The 15,504-nt window shown below is 47.3% G+C and overlaps 1 protein-coding gene across 3 annotated transcripts in view; it reads right to left on the reverse strand.

Moving 5' to 3' along the window:
• Window positions 1-15,504, reverse strand: part of RPRD2 (regulation of nuclear pre-mRNA domain containing 2) — a 476,068-nt gene that overhangs the window by 341,484 nt on the left and 119,080 nt on the right. The gene's annotated exons all lie outside the window — the stretch shown is intronic.

The raw sequence follows: 15,504 nt of genomic DNA on the forward strand, positions 1-15,504 counted from the left end.
CACTCAATTTAACACCTTTCGCTCAGCTTTCTGTAAGAATGCATCACATACTAAATAAATGAAACGGAAAAAATCATAAAAAGGTTAAGATAAATACTGAGAAAGATGTGCTACTGATTACCTTTTTCTAACGTGTTAACCTAGAGTACAGGACACAAGAAAAACAATTCTCTGAACAAAGCATAGATTTATTGTTGAAATTATAACAAGCACTCTTTTCCCCGTTCCTGCGTGCCCCAAGTCTCTTCTTGTCCACCTTAACACATTCAACCCAAAAAAGCAAGCTCTCGAGGATAACCCTTAACATACTGTAGAACTAGAATTGAGGATGGCAGCAATTTCAGCTCCTGTAATTGTAGACAGGGATTTTAATGTCCTGTTGTATCCTGTGCTAGACCGTTCCACAAGAAGAGAGAGTGTATATGTTCCCAGAATGAGAAATGCCCTGAAAAGTATGATACAAGACCTTAACTTAGTGGATGTCTGGAGACATTTGAAGGGAAAGACAAGGGGATACACGTACCACAGTAAAAAGCAGCGTAATTTTTCTAGACTGGACTATTTTTTAGCCGATAGATCTTCTGCAACGAATATTAAAAAGATTAAACACCTCCCTGCCAATATTGCAGATCACTCACCTGTAATGATAATTGTGAAAGCGTCAGGACCAAAACCACCTAAGAGATGGACTCTGAAGCATGCATTGCTTTTGGAAGATGGAGAAGAGATAGCTCTGAAGGAAGCAGCAACCAAATATTTTGTTAACAAAGATACTGCCCCAACCCCCCGGGTACTGTATGGGATGTCTTAAAGGCATATATACAGGGAATTTTAAAAAGCCTCACTTCTTTAAAAGAACGGACAGAACTAGAGAATATGAAAAAGGAGAGTGGGAATTTGGAGGAGGCTCTGTACTCTATAAGCGAGGGGGAGGAAAAATTGAAGATGGAAGGGAGGCTAGAAGAGGTGCAACTAGAATTTAAAATAAGGTTAGAACAAAAGTGTAGGGCAAGATGGCAAGCAGCGAATATAAACGAATTCAAATATGGTAAAAAAGCAGGAGCTCTGCTCGCTTGGAAAGCAAGGGTGGTGAGATCAAGAAACTATACAAAGGAGCTAAAAAGGGATGCAGGAGAGAATTTGGCAGCTGGGATACCATGCAGGAACATATAGTAGTATTGTTCTCCCAACTTTAAACTGAAAATATCACTTCTGACCCTGCGAAGGTGAGAAGCTGGCTTAGCTCGCTTGACCTTCCGGCAATGAACGAAGAAGGAAAAGAAATAATGGAAGCACAAATGACACAAGAAGAGACAAAGGGAGCAATTAAAAGATCAAGAAATGGGAAGGCGGCAGGGCTTGATGCTGTTCCATCTGAAACATATAAAATGGTAATAAAAGAAATATTACCTGTCTGGGAGAATGTGTTTAACTTGATATGTAGAGGGGAAGCGCAGGTCCCAGAGTCCTGGAAGGAAGCCTCTATAGTTTTGATATCGAAACCTGCTAAGGACCCTGTTAAGGCGGAATCATATCGGCCGATATCCCTGTTAAATGCGGACTATAAGATCTTTGTCAGTTTTTGGCAGGAAGGTTATCTAGAGTAATATCTAAGCTAATAAAGGAGGATCAAAAGGGGTTTATCCCTGGGAGACAAATGTGCGAGCTGACCCAGCAATTAATAGGATGCATCGATATAGCTGCAGAGAGATCTGCTCCTTTGGCGGTGGCCATATTGGACGCCAGCAAGGCGTTTGACCGAGTCTGCCTGGAGTATTTATGGGTGGTTTTTGAAATTATGGGATTCAGGCCTTTTTTCTTACTCACATCAAGAGCACTGTATAATTGCTCTATGGCAAGGATTTTCTTAAATAGAGCACTCACTAAGAGTTTTAAGATTACAAGAGGGAAGCGACAGGGCTGTCCAATTTCAATATATCTATCTATCTATCTATCTATCTATCTATCTATCTATCTCGAGCCATTCGCCCAGGCGCTTCGCCAAGATAACCAAGTGAAGGCTTTTCGTGTAGGAACGTTTGGGGGGAAAAATTAAATAAATACATTTTAAATTTTAAATTTTTTTAAAAAAAATTGCCCTATATGTGGCAACTTATTTATACAGCAGACCGGCAACAACAATCCCAAGAGTAGAGCAATTGGCAGAAGAATATGGGGCCATGTCTGGATACCTAGTAAATAGAGAGAAACCCGAGATTATGTGCTATAACATCCCGGACTGGAGGGGGAGTGTACAGAAAGAGAATAGGTATTAGGGAATCAAATGTTCTCAATTCATTGCAGGATATTCCACAAAGTAATCTTGAGAGAATTACAAAGGAAATTGAGAAAATATTAACTAGGTGTATAAATCTCCCATTAACGGTATATGGAAGGGTCAACGTGATAACTGCGATATTGCCGAAGCTTAAATTTCTTTTTAATTGTATACCTCTCACATTCCCAAGCAGCTTAATAGATAAAATACAGGGCAAACTGGGCAGTTTTGTCTGGGCTGATGGGGGAGCACGTATGCCCTGGAAGAAATTGCAATGTAAACTAGCCGATGGAGGGCTTGCATTACCAGATTTAAAATTATACTGCATGGCATTCCAGTTTAAAAATTGTAGAGTTCTTTTATGTACACCGGGGCACAGGGTGGCTTACTTGAGGAGATGATTAAAGAGTGGGGCGGGAAAGATTTCTGTTTAAATTTGGTGCAAAGACATTTTTAAAAAAAGCAAAACTAAAGACGTTGAAGGCAGCACTAATTTTGTGGGTAAGGATCAGGAACCTATTAGGAATCGGATACTACTTGGGGGGCGGGCAATTTGGGATTCACTTGGCACGCCGGAGTGCTGGTATTTGCAGCTGAAGTCCTGGGGGGAGGCGAATAGGCATGAAACTGAAAGCTTTTGGGAGTTCGAAAAAAAACCTACAGAACAAAACTACAATGAAGAAGGAAGTAAGTGGATGTATAAAACACTATTGACTTTTGAGTAGAAAAAAATTAAAGCCCCTTATGAGATATGGGATGAAGCGATGCAGATCTCTGAGCTAAAAAAACAATGGCATCTTTCTTTTAAGCTGCTCTATAAAACAGACAAACCATCGAATCTAAAAATAAATCTCTTTTTTACGGCTAACAGGCTTTATTGGACACCACGCAAATTAGCAAAGTTTGTTACAGATGCCCCCCTTAAATTACACAGATGCGGCATATTAAGTGCCGACGACAGGCATATATTTTTCGAATACCCTCAGAGGAATACTGGTCTGTAGTGGAAAAGACTATAAATGAAATCTTAGGTACCAACATAAAAATAAGCCTACTATTAATAATGCTGGGAGTAGAAGATAACCTGAGCAGGCCCCTTAACAGTGACAAACAGGCTCTGCTCTTTTATTTAGTTCTTCTCACTAGGCGAGTCATTTGTAAAACATGGATTAAAGCTGCCCGACCCCTTGGGATAGACTGGTTACTAGCAGTAAAAAGAACTTGTAAATTGGATACTGACTTGGAGACCAATATACATTCTAAGATTTGGGCTGCTTCCCAGAACTGGAGCGGTTCTACAAGCACCTAAAACCTAACCCCATCAGTCCTATGATTACACCTGCGTGGATCGTGTAACCAAGGCACTGGATGGGCACGAGCACAGGGCTATTGAACTATAGCAAAAGCCTGGGGAGGTACAGATCGGCTTACAGGCTGTTATTTGCATACAATGATGGTATGAGGACAATAAAAAAGTTTTTTAAGAAGAGACTTGTGACAGAGAAGACAGCAAGTGCTAATCCCCTATGTTCAGTGGTGTAATCAAGGGGTCTCTGTTCATACTTTGTGCACCTGGCAGTATATGCCTTTCATGGTCATAGGGATCTTCTGCACATATTTACAAGCCTGATGCAAAAGAAATGTGAGCAGGGGGAAATGTTAGGTGAAAACTGGTGAGACTTGCAGGGCGATGTGCACTGCAGCTACTTGGGGCGATGTGAAGCTGTTCGAACTTCTCACCTGTAAAGGAGCATCAGTACAAATGTCAGTGTTCCAAACAAGCAACAAGCATTTGCAATGCAATAGGTCTCGCATTAGAAAAGTTTGAGCTATTGGTATTGTAAATGACACATTTTTTTATTTATGTTTTGTTTTTGAAAATAGCGAAATTAATAGCTTTGTCATTTACAATGCTAATAGTTATAACTTTCGCAAATGTGACACCTATAGCATTTGTAATGCAATATGTGTTGTATTTACGTGACTTACATGTATTGATATTACAAATAACAATGGCTTTTCATTTTTTTTCAATAATTAATACTCAAATGAAAGTTATTGTAATTTATAATGGCACTAGCTTAAAGTTTTGTAAATAACTTTTATGAAGATTATGTTCAGTGTAGTTTATTGCGACGAAAATCCAAGAACAGAAGTGCAATATTACCATCTTTTTGTTACATTTGTAATAAAGCTTGAAACATTGAGAACATATGTGAACCTGGTGTTGTTCAATGGTTGCACAGATTGATGCTGCTGTGGTGGCGCTGAGTGATGTTGTGATGGCGAACGAGTGATGCTGTGGCCTTCAGTGATGCTGTGGTAGCGCATAGTGATTTTGTGGTGCCCCTGAGTGATGCTGTATGCTATGCTATGTTTTGCTATGCTATGTTTTGTTTTGTTATGCTATGCTGTTTTGTTATGCTATGTTTTGCTATGCTATGCTTTGTTATACTCTGCTATATTTTGTTATGCTATGCTATGTTTTGTTGTGTTTGGTATGCTAAGTTTTGCTATGCTATTATGTTTTGTTTTGCTATGTTTTAATGTATTTTGTTAAGCTATGCTATGTTTTGTTGTGTTTTGCTATGTTGTTATGCTATGTGTTGTTGTGTTTTGCTATGCTATGTTTTGTTATGTTATGCTAAGTTTTGTTATGCTATGCTATGTTTTGTTTTGCTATCCTAGGCTTTGTTTTGTTATGCTAGGTTTAGTTTTGCTATCCTATGCTTTGTTTTGTTATGCTATGCTATAGTAGGTTATGCTATGTTTTGTTATGCTATGCTGTTTTGTTGTGTTTTATTATGCTATGCCTTGTTTTGCTATGCGGTTTTGTTTTGTTATGCTATGCAATGTTTTGTTATGCTATGCTATGTTTTTGTGTTTTATTATGCTATGCCTTGTTTTGCTATGCAATGTTTTGTTATGCTAAGCTTTGTTATGATGTGCTATGTTGTGTTTTGTTATGCTATGCTAGGATTTGTTGTGTTTTGTTATGCTATGTTTTGCTATGCTTTGCAATGCTATGTTTTTTATGTATGCTATGTTTTGTTGTGTTTTGCTATGTTTTGTTATGCTTTGTTTTATGTTATGCTATTGTTTGTTATGTTATGCCATATTTTGTTCTGCTATGTTTTCTTGTGGTTTATTATACTATGCTATGTTGTGTTATACTTTGCTATGCTTTGTTATGTTATGCTATGCTTTGTTATGTTATGCTATGCTTTGTACATGTTTTGTTATGCTATGTTGTGTTAAGCTATGCTATGCTTTGTTGTGCTTTGTTATGCTATGCTTTGTTGTGTTTTGTTATGCTATGTTTTGTTTTGCTATCCTATGCTTTGTTATGCTATGTTATGTTTTGCTATCCTATGTTTTTTTTGTTATGCTAAGCTATGCTATGCTATGTTTTGTTATGCTATGCTGGGGAGGGTCTGAGAGTGTGTGGGAGCGAGTGAGGGTAATTAAGGGTGAGGGTGTGTGAGGGTGAGGGTGTGTGAGGGTGAGGGTGTGTGAGGGTGAGGGTGTGTGAGGGTGAGGGTGTGTGAGGGTGAGGGTGTGTGAGGGTGAGGGGGTGTGAGGGTGAGGGGGTGTGAGGGTGTGTGAGGGTGAGAGGGGGTGAGGGTGAGAGGGGGTGAGGGTGTGTGAGGGTGAGGGGCTTGAGGATGTGTGAGGGTGTTTGAGGGGGTGTTGGTCATTTGCTCAGATTTAAAAAAGTTACACTGGTGTGCGCATGCACCTATGATCCGCTTGGACTTAAAAGAGTTGATCAGTTTATTTCATCTGGTGTGATACTTAAATTTGCGCGAGCTCGACAAAAGCAATTTAAAACGCAGTAATCAACACGTTATAAAGCGACGGTGATAAATAACTATCAAAATTAAAGTTATTATACATTTCCATCTCAATGGAATATAAATAAAATATGTACGGGAGTTAGCCCTATAGGACGTTTACAGGGAAAAACCCATCAATGGCAAATCGCTGGTGTCATAAGAATAACGGGAAAAAAAACAAAAAACGAGAAAACAAGTCTCATTCCCATCACTGTACAGCGGCCACAGGGTCTGTCAGAAGGCCAATTTGAGCCTGTGACACTGCTTGAAGGGCTCGGCGAATGTAAAGTATTTCATGATTGCATAAAGGCTCTTGTGACTGCACAAGGCCCCCGCACCAGGGTAAGCCGCTTTAACTGTAGCACGGTCTCAGTCATTGTAGAAATGCCCTATTCAGATAAGACCTACTCCCCGTGGCTATAAAAATGATCCCTGAACATGTATAACGTTGCCCGGAATGTCCTAAACCTCCCCTCAAAACGCATGAAGGCTGGGTCGCTGTTTTAAATCTAGCATGACTGCATAGATGGGGTGGTGTTTGCAAAACAGCTCACGTGTTCATAGAACACCAAGGTAGACTACATAATGGCCTCCGTAATTGTGTAGAATATTGTCACTACATACTGGGCCTTGTGACTGTATAAAAACCATCATGCCTATACAACAGTGACAGTGCAACTGCACGTATGGCTACAGAAACCCCCTTGTATTTGAATACAGAACATTTTCAGTATCTTAAGACCCTAATGACTCTAGTGCATCCTAATGCATCTATTCACACACACTTGATTGTGTTACATGTTAAAAGAAATATGCATAGCGTCACACTGTCATTACTATGGGCACGCAACTTTGTTAGCCAGGGTATAAAGTCTTCGATGCCCGTATGATTGCATATTCTTTTCAGATTACATAACACCTTTACCCTTACGGTAACACATTTTGACGCATGGAACCCCCATGACCGCACAAATGCATGATTTTTTAAATTAAGATCCTCAAAATGCCCAATTTACTGGTAACGGCCACAGTGACTGTATAACGGCTTTATCTCAATTAACTACATATTGGGCTCCATAACAGTGGAAAGACACTTTTCACTGTGTACGCAACTTTATACTTGCTCAAATGCACTCGTCATGAAACAAATATTGTCAACAAGGAGGAGGCGCCATTGCATGAGGTTTATCATGGGTCTGGGAAAGGGGTCTCTGTATGTGTGAGGAAGCCTGAAGAGGAGACGAAGGGAAGGAACTAGGGTGAGAGGTGACTGAGGAGAAAACGTCAGTACGGGGAAGCTAGTCAGATAAGATGGAGGAGGTGAGGAAGAGAGGAGAGACTGAGGCGGCCGGGAGAGATTGGGAAGGAGGATATTCGTAAGGAGAGGGTGAGAGCCCGGAGCTGCTGGAGGTGTATGAGCGGACAGCAGCATGCTGATCGGGGCTCTGAGAAATAAGGCGCCTGGGCCGGTGGGTGCTGGGGGAGGGGAGAGGAGGGGCGAGGGCTGCCAGGGAAGACCAGGAGAGGAGGGATAGGATTAATTCCCCCACAGATGGCAAGCTGCCATTCACGAGTCTCTAGCGCACAGTTGTGCACCTAAAAAAGCCTTTGATGCAGCAGGGGGCGGAGCGGGAAGAGCTGCTGGCGTGGGAGGGTGATTGATGAGCGGGGCAGTGTTGGGGAAACCTTTAATGTGGCCTGGCGGCTGTGGGGAAATGCTGCTGGCAGTGGGAAGGCTCGGGCATGAGATGGCTAAGCAGAAATGCGAGTCACAGTAAGGGGAGCCTTTGAAGAGCAAGGCAGGGGGAAAGAAGCGCGGTCACGAGCACGTGCTCTTCTACAAAGCCGGATCGTAAAAGTCAGCTTTGTGGATGGGCGGCAATAGGTCTCTCTGCGAGACCTAAAAAGGGAAATTGCATGTTTAAAAGTGGATGAAGTAATACTTGATATTCAATAGGCGATTCAAATTATAGCATTTTATTACAGGCCAATAAAAAATGTGCACATTAATATAGAAAACACGATCACAATGTACATGGCATGCTACTTTGTAGTGACAGTTTAAACATATGTTATCGATCGGGGAAATCAGAGTTCCATGAACACTAGTAGTGCCGACACGATCTAGGTGGCTCATCCCAGCAGACCATTTTAACGCAGGAATCTTTAAAAGTTGTAATCATGGTCTATGATGTACCACAGCTACATAGAGCCAAGTGATCCAATAAGGCGGCCCAAGTGATTTGCAAAAGAGAAAGTTTGTGGCTCCTGGCAATTCACCAACAAAGTTTGCTACCCTCCTGGACCAGCTCATGCAGTCGCCAACACGCACTTTCTGAAGCTGTTTCAAGGAGGCCTTTCACTTTCGATGCCGTCTACTACACAGACGCAACTCCCCATACTTGTTATAGCCAGGGACACGGGGTGAAGTGAACATTCCCAGCCTATCCCACAATTCACACATACAAAACATTTTTTAAGGAACAGTAGTTGTTGGCAAGCGACAGCATACACACGTTGCCTGTATGCAAGACCTAATAATAAGCACGAGTAAATGAAGCAATGCCATTTTCAAAGAGACACAAATGGACTTCTAGTTCTGCAGAAAGCATTCAAATTCCTGAAGCAGAATTGCTAGCAAAATTGATGGGCGCCTATAACCTAGAGTGGGAGAGGGTGTTATTTGTTTAGATGGGAAGGCAGGGTGCTCTCTTGAGTTCTGAATTCCATATTTCTTATTAAAAATGTTTTTATCTTTTATATTGATTGTAAATATTTTGTGAGGTGTTTCACAAGGATGGGCAAGGTGGGAGGCGTTCCTGCTTGTGCAGAGGCGCGCACCTCTAGTCGTTGTGAACAAAGGATGGGACAGAGCTTGACAAGACCTAACAACATGGGAGAGGATTTGACGAAGAGGCGAGAGCAAGCGTCTTTAGAACCTGGGACCCAGGTTTGAGACTGGACATCTGCACACCATCCTGTAATTCTGGACAGTTCACCTAATCTCATAACTAAAAATAAAACTAGGAAAGCACTTGTTTTGACAAACACACACTAGGGTTAAAAACATTGTTCACTGTGACCCGGAGCAAAAAATAAAAATAAAATTATAACGCTAAAGCAATCTTACTTCTGGTTCATACTGGCAATCCATTTCCAGGAAGTAAAGTGAAGAGGCAGATTAAATCCCAGGCTTCAAATCAACATTTTGACTTCACAGCAGCTGGCAGGCTCAACCGAATATAAAGAAGGACTGCCTCCTGGGATGACGATCCATCCCTTAATATCCCAAGCACCCATACAGCTGTCTGGCATGCAGCACCCCCTTTATGTGCGTCTGGTAAACATGTGCAGACTTACTGCCTCGGTCGGGCTGCGTTCAGGCGAATCCCCTACCTAACACAGGTTTCCCTCAAAGGAAAAAGACTGTTCTTCGAAGAAGAAATGGCGAGGATGAAGTGCGCTAGAGATTAATGTGTTTTTCTCGTTTGGTTGCATTTGGATTGCATTAGTCACTAGTGCACAAAATAAAGAGGGAGCTGGAGTAAAAAAACAGTAGTAAATTGGATATGTAGAACTAAGGCAAAAATGACGGCGAGAGGAAGAATAAAACACAAGCGCGGTCCCTCGAACGCGAAAGTTAACTGTTGAGCGAGAGGGGAAGCAGGAGGTGAGCCCGTGAGTGGTGCGCGCGCTTGGGAGAGTCTTCACTTTTCAAGCACTGCACTAGTGTTGTGGCGCGCCGCTTCTGGAAGACTCAAATTCATCTCTAAGATCCCCCCTGAAAAACGACCCAACACTAGAGTTCAGACTGAGTGCCTGCTCACCAGCTGCCCCCACCAGACAGGTTTCTGGACCCCTGAGTCGAGAGCCTGCTGCTCTCTGGGGCTGAAACAGTGTACATCCTGGGAGAAGGTGCCAGGATAGGTTGACACCTTTGTGAGCTTCCATAGACCTTTTGCTGCCTCCAGCAACTGGCCCCAATCGGATCTCACCCCCACTTTGGGGTTACAAGTTACAAAACATTTCACATTAGTTACAGCAGGATTACATAGTCAAGACAGGTGTTGGACCTGGCCTCGTGGCGTGGTTCCCCCCGTTCTTCAGCTCCCAGTCAGCCCAGCCCCGTACCCAGAAATCCCTGGTTGCCCTGCCCATGTCCGTTCAAACGACAACAACCAGCAGCGGCCTGTCCCCGGCCACCTTCCCAGCCCCGAGCGCCCCGAACCCGCAAGGCCCCATAGGCCCACCAGCAGCAATTTTCCCTTACCGAGATCCCCGACTCCCTGGGCTTAGCATGACCCCAGCCCCAGCGAAGCTTAGGCTCCAGACGCGCCAGCCCCCGTTGGGAGGCTACCCTAGTGAGAGAAGACAGGGAGTTTCGATGGCACCTCCGGCCTCCCCTGAGAGACTGGTTTCTTTCACACCTCTGGTCTTCCCCTGGGGGCCGGTATCGATTGCACCTTTGGCCTCCCCGAGTGCTGGCTCCAGACCTGCTGGGCGTCTGGGAATTCCCGGACGCATCCTCAAAGGGATCCAAGAGCCAACCGCCAGATCTCACCAACAGCCCGCCCCCACGGCCTCGGACCTCTGCCTGCGAGGGTCCGGACATCAAAGGGCCACTGGACTATATCAAGGCCCACCCCATGTTAGAAGGGGCGATCCCAGAGGCCGGGTTATGTCTACCCGACTCCTCCGTGACCCACCTCTCCCACCAATAATGCTGAGCCTTGTGAGGGGTCTCCACCGGGCAAGACCTCAGGTAGAGAATCGCACACACGAGGACCACACCACGCTTATGAACAGACACAACACCAAAGGGTTCGTTATCAACTTCTTTATAATCACGAAGGAAAGTATTATCACACTTATGTACAATGATCGAGGGATCGCAGAGAGTTTCAAGTCTTTAGGAAGGGGGTAGCGGGACAGTCTTACTCTCGTAGGCCAGTACGTAGCGTACCCTGCGCACAGCTCTCAATCCTCGAGCCGGGGGGATACAGAAGGTGATAGTCGCACTGGTGATCCTACTCACTTGAGGATGGTTCTCCCGGGTTTGGTATCTTCGATAGTTCAGCCGGACTAGAATATTCCTCGAGCCGTGACAACGTCAGCAGGGCTCGCTCTGGAGGAAGTTCAGGAGGAGCCGCGACCACGTCAGCTGGGCTCAGAGGGTTCGGTAGAAGTCTTCAAGGTTCAAGCTCGAGCCGAGACGAGGTCAGCAGGGCTCCGATGGTTCAGTTCCAAGAACGAGCCGCGACAGCGTCAGCAGGGCTCAAAGAGTTCACGAGGTTCAGTTCAGCCGCTATCAGATCAGCAGGGCTTCCTTGTCCAAGATACAACTGCACGCTAGTTCTGGGGCGGCCCTTGATATAGTCCAGTGGCCCTTTGATGTCCGGACCCTCACAGGTGGAGGTCCGAGGCTGTGGGGGCGGCCCATGGGTGAGGTCCGGCGGTTGTTTCTTTGATCCCCTTTGAGGATGCGTCCGGGAATTCCCAGACGCCCAGCAGGTCTGGAGCCAGCACTCGGGGAGGCCAGAGGTGCAATCGAAACTGGCCCTCAGGGGGTAGACCAGAGGTGTGATCGAAACCAGTCTCTCAGGGACAGCCGGAGGTGCCATCGAAACTCCTCGTCTCTCTCACTAGGGTAGCCCTCACCCTCCCAACGGGGGCTGGAGCGTCTGGAGCCTACGCTACGCTGGGGCTGGGGTCATGCTAGGCCCACAGCATCAGGGATCTTGGGAAGGGAAAATGGCTGCCGATGGGCTTATGGGGCTTTGCGGGTTTGGGGCGCGCGGGCTGGGAAGGTGGCCGGGGACAGGCAGATGCGGGCCATGGGTGTTTAGTCGGACATGGGCAGGACAACTACGGGTTTGTAGGTATGGAGCTGGGCTAACGGGGAGCTGAGTAGCGGGGGGAACCACGCCACGAGGCCGGGTCCAACACCCCAGAACTAGCGGGCAGTTGTATCCTGGACAAGAAAGCCCTGCTGATCTGATCGCGGCTGCCCTTGGGAAAAACTGACCTTCGTAACTCTTCGAGCCCTGCTGACGCTGTCACGGCTCATCCTTGGAACTGAAACATCAGAACCCTGCTGACCTCGTCGCGGCTCAAGCTTGAACCCTATAGACCTTCAACGAGCATCCTGAGCCCTGCTGACGTGGTCGCGGCTCCTCACAAACTATCCCCCGGATCGAACCCTGCTGACTCCATAGCGGCTCGAGGAGTACTCTAGTCCAGCTGGACTATCGACGCTACCAACACAAACTGAGTCATCCTCAAGTGAGTAAGACCACCAGTGCGACTACCATCTTCCGTAACCCCCTGGCTCGAGGATTGAGAGCTGTGCGCAGGGTACGCTACGTACTGGCCTAAAAACTAAGACTGTCCCGCTACCCCTTCCCCGAAGCCTTGAGACTTCTACGATCCCTCGATCGTGTGTACATAAGAGTGCTAATCCTTTTACCGGTTTATAAAGAACTTGATACCGAAAACCTACGGTGTAGTGTCTGTTCATAAGTGTGGTGTGGTGTGGTCCTCGTGTGTACGATTCAATACTTGAGGTCCTCCCCGGTGGAGATCCCTAGTTAGGGCTCGGCATTACTTGTGGGAGAGGTGGGTCACGGAGGAGTCGGGTAGACATAACCTGGCCTCTGGGATCGCCCCTTCTAACATTGGTGGCAAGCGACGGGATAAGAGCCTACGTCTAGGATTCGTACAGTAAAGCGACTGACACCACCTGAACAAGAACAACCATGAGTCTCACCGGAACCAGTGAAAAGACCGCATTTCAGGAAGACCGCCTGGAGGAATATACCCACAAAGAATTAAAACAGTTCTGCAAAGATTTCCACAGCGCTACCACTGGGTTGAGTACCAAAGACGACTTCCAGAAAGTCCTGACGGCCTGGGTAGAGGCTGGGTCCCACCTCCCCACGACAGAAGAAAATGGTGGGGAGGAGGAGCCGCCGACCGAAACGGACGACCTAAGAGAAGAGGGACCCGACTCCCTACCACGGAATACCAGCACGGAGAGAGGTCTGTCGATAGAAGAAATGCCAGACCAAGAGCGCAACCGAAACCACGAGCTAGAACTGGCACGACTTAAAATCGAAGGAAAACTATAGCTGGCGGAAAAGAAACTAGCCGTAGAGCTATTACAGCTGCAAGGAGAAGTGGTAGAAAAGAAGCTCCAGTGAGAGCAAGAAGGAAAGAAACTCCAACTTGAACACGAGCGCATCTTGAAAGAACTAGAAATTAAAGCCAGAAACTAAGAAACCCGACCCCCGGGGAACAGAGACCCTGGTCCCCCAGTAGAACCAAAAGTCCACATCCCCAAGGATGTGGTGAAAGAATACTATAAAAATGTCGACATCCAGCAATGGTTCAAAGTGTACGAGGTCGCCATGACCGCTCACCAAGTACCTGAGAAGGATTGGGGGGCCGGATTATGGGGGCGCTTCCTCAGCGAGGGAAGAGAAACCATGCTGGACCTGCCCTCCCCCATCATGACCTCCTACCCTCATATGAAGGATGCCCTCATGGCTCGATATGGGCTCACCCCGGAAATGTACCGGCAACGATTTAGAGACTGCAAAAAAATCCCTGGCACCACATGGGTAGAATACGTGAATTTCTACAGCCGGGCCTTGGAAGGGTGGGTCAAGGGCAGCAAGGTGACCACCTTTGAAGAACTTATGGACCTCATCGCATATGAGCAACTATCCAACAACTGCTTTGTGGAACTAAGACAGCACCTTCTGGACAGCAAGTTGGCAGACCCCCGGAAGCTGGCTGTTGAGGCTGATCGATGGGTGAACACAAGAGTCCCACGGGGTCCCGTGGGAGACTATGGGCGACACGAAAACGGATCTCTACGTCAGAGGGACGCAGGGGGTCAGGGTAGACAGAGGTGTCCCCAGGCAGGGCCTCCCCGCAGCCCCCCTAGCACCCATCCCGGGACCGCCCGCCAGACGCAAGGGCCTGATTCCTGCCCGTTGGACAAGGATCCAGAATAAGCACCGCCTGCTACCGATGTCAACAGACAGGGCATTATGCCAGTGACCCCAACTGCCCCATGCTCAAGAAACCCCCTGCTGCGAGTCCCCCTTCGCGCCACCTTGCCAACGTAGCCCTAGAAGAGTAAGAGATAGAGGACCCGGAGGGGTGGGAACCAGCAGCCATGACCTTAGTCTCCCTGGGGGATAGGGATATGGTTCCCGGAACTTTCCTGCCAGATAACACAGAGAAATACAGACAGCAGGTGACCGTCAACGGACACCGCATAGGGGCTCTCCGAGATACAGGGGCCAGTATCACTGCTGTGAATGAACACCTAGTCACTCAGGACCAGATAGTACCCCACGCCTGCTGCAGGGTGATCTCCGCTGACAACTCCATCCGCACCTGCAGGATAGCTCAGGTCCCATTCGAGTGGGAGGGCGTCTTCGGAGAGTTACGAGTAGCAGTCTGCACCGACATGCCCATGCACTGTCTCCTTGGTAACGAATTAGAGAGCTCCCCTTGGAAGCAAGTAGAGCGAAGGACTCACCTCGAGATGGTGGGCCTAACCGAGTGGGCCTGCGTGACCACCCAATCCATGGCAGCCCGGGTGACCGCCCCCGAGAAGGTGGCACCCGAAAACACTCGCCCCGTCTCCGCCAAACCGGAGGGCAGCGGACAGACTGAAGGCCTCGGCCTCTTTCCCGGCGAAAGCAGTGACCCCGAGCCAGGCCCCCTGGACCCAGCTGGTGAGCCAGCCCCGAGCACAGACGATCTCCCAGAGTTAGCCCAATGGCGCCAGGAGGGGAACCTGGAACAGACCTCCTGTCCCTCTCTAGTGGGGCCGCCGCCCAGGCCGCCGGTGACCAGTCCAGCTCCCACCACGTCTATTGGGAGAATGGCCTGCTATATAGCAAGCAAAAATCCGCCAAACTAGGGTCAGCCCGAGTGCTGGTGGTACCACTACGTTTCCGCAGCTTCCTATTGAACCTGGCCCACAATGTGCCCTTGGCGGGACACCTGGGTCAAGACAAAACGTACCACCGTTTGGTCACCCATTTCTACTGGCCCCACATGCGCGCTGATGTGGAGGCCCACTGCAGATCCTGTCCCACGTGTCAGGCCAGCGGAAAGAGCGGAGGAAGGCGCAAGGCTCCCCTCCAGCCCTTCCCCGTGGTCAGTACCCCCTTTAAACGGGTGGGAATCGATATCGTGGGGCCTCTTGACCCCCAACGTCCTTAGGACACCAGTTCATCCTTGTTCTGGTGGACCACGCCACCCGATATCCAGAGGCCATTCCCCTCCGAACAGTGACTGCCCCCATAGTGGGGCGGGCCCTCATGGGGATCTTCTCCCGGGTAGTGTGGGACCTGGCCTCGTGAAAGAAAG

This window comes from Lissotriton vulgaris, chromosome 12 (genome assembly GCF_964263255.1).
Source record: "Lissotriton vulgaris chromosome 12, aLisVul1.2, whole genome shotgun sequence".
NCBI classification, from domain to species: Eukaryota; Metazoa; Chordata; class Amphibia; order Caudata; family Salamandridae; genus Lissotriton; species Lissotriton vulgaris.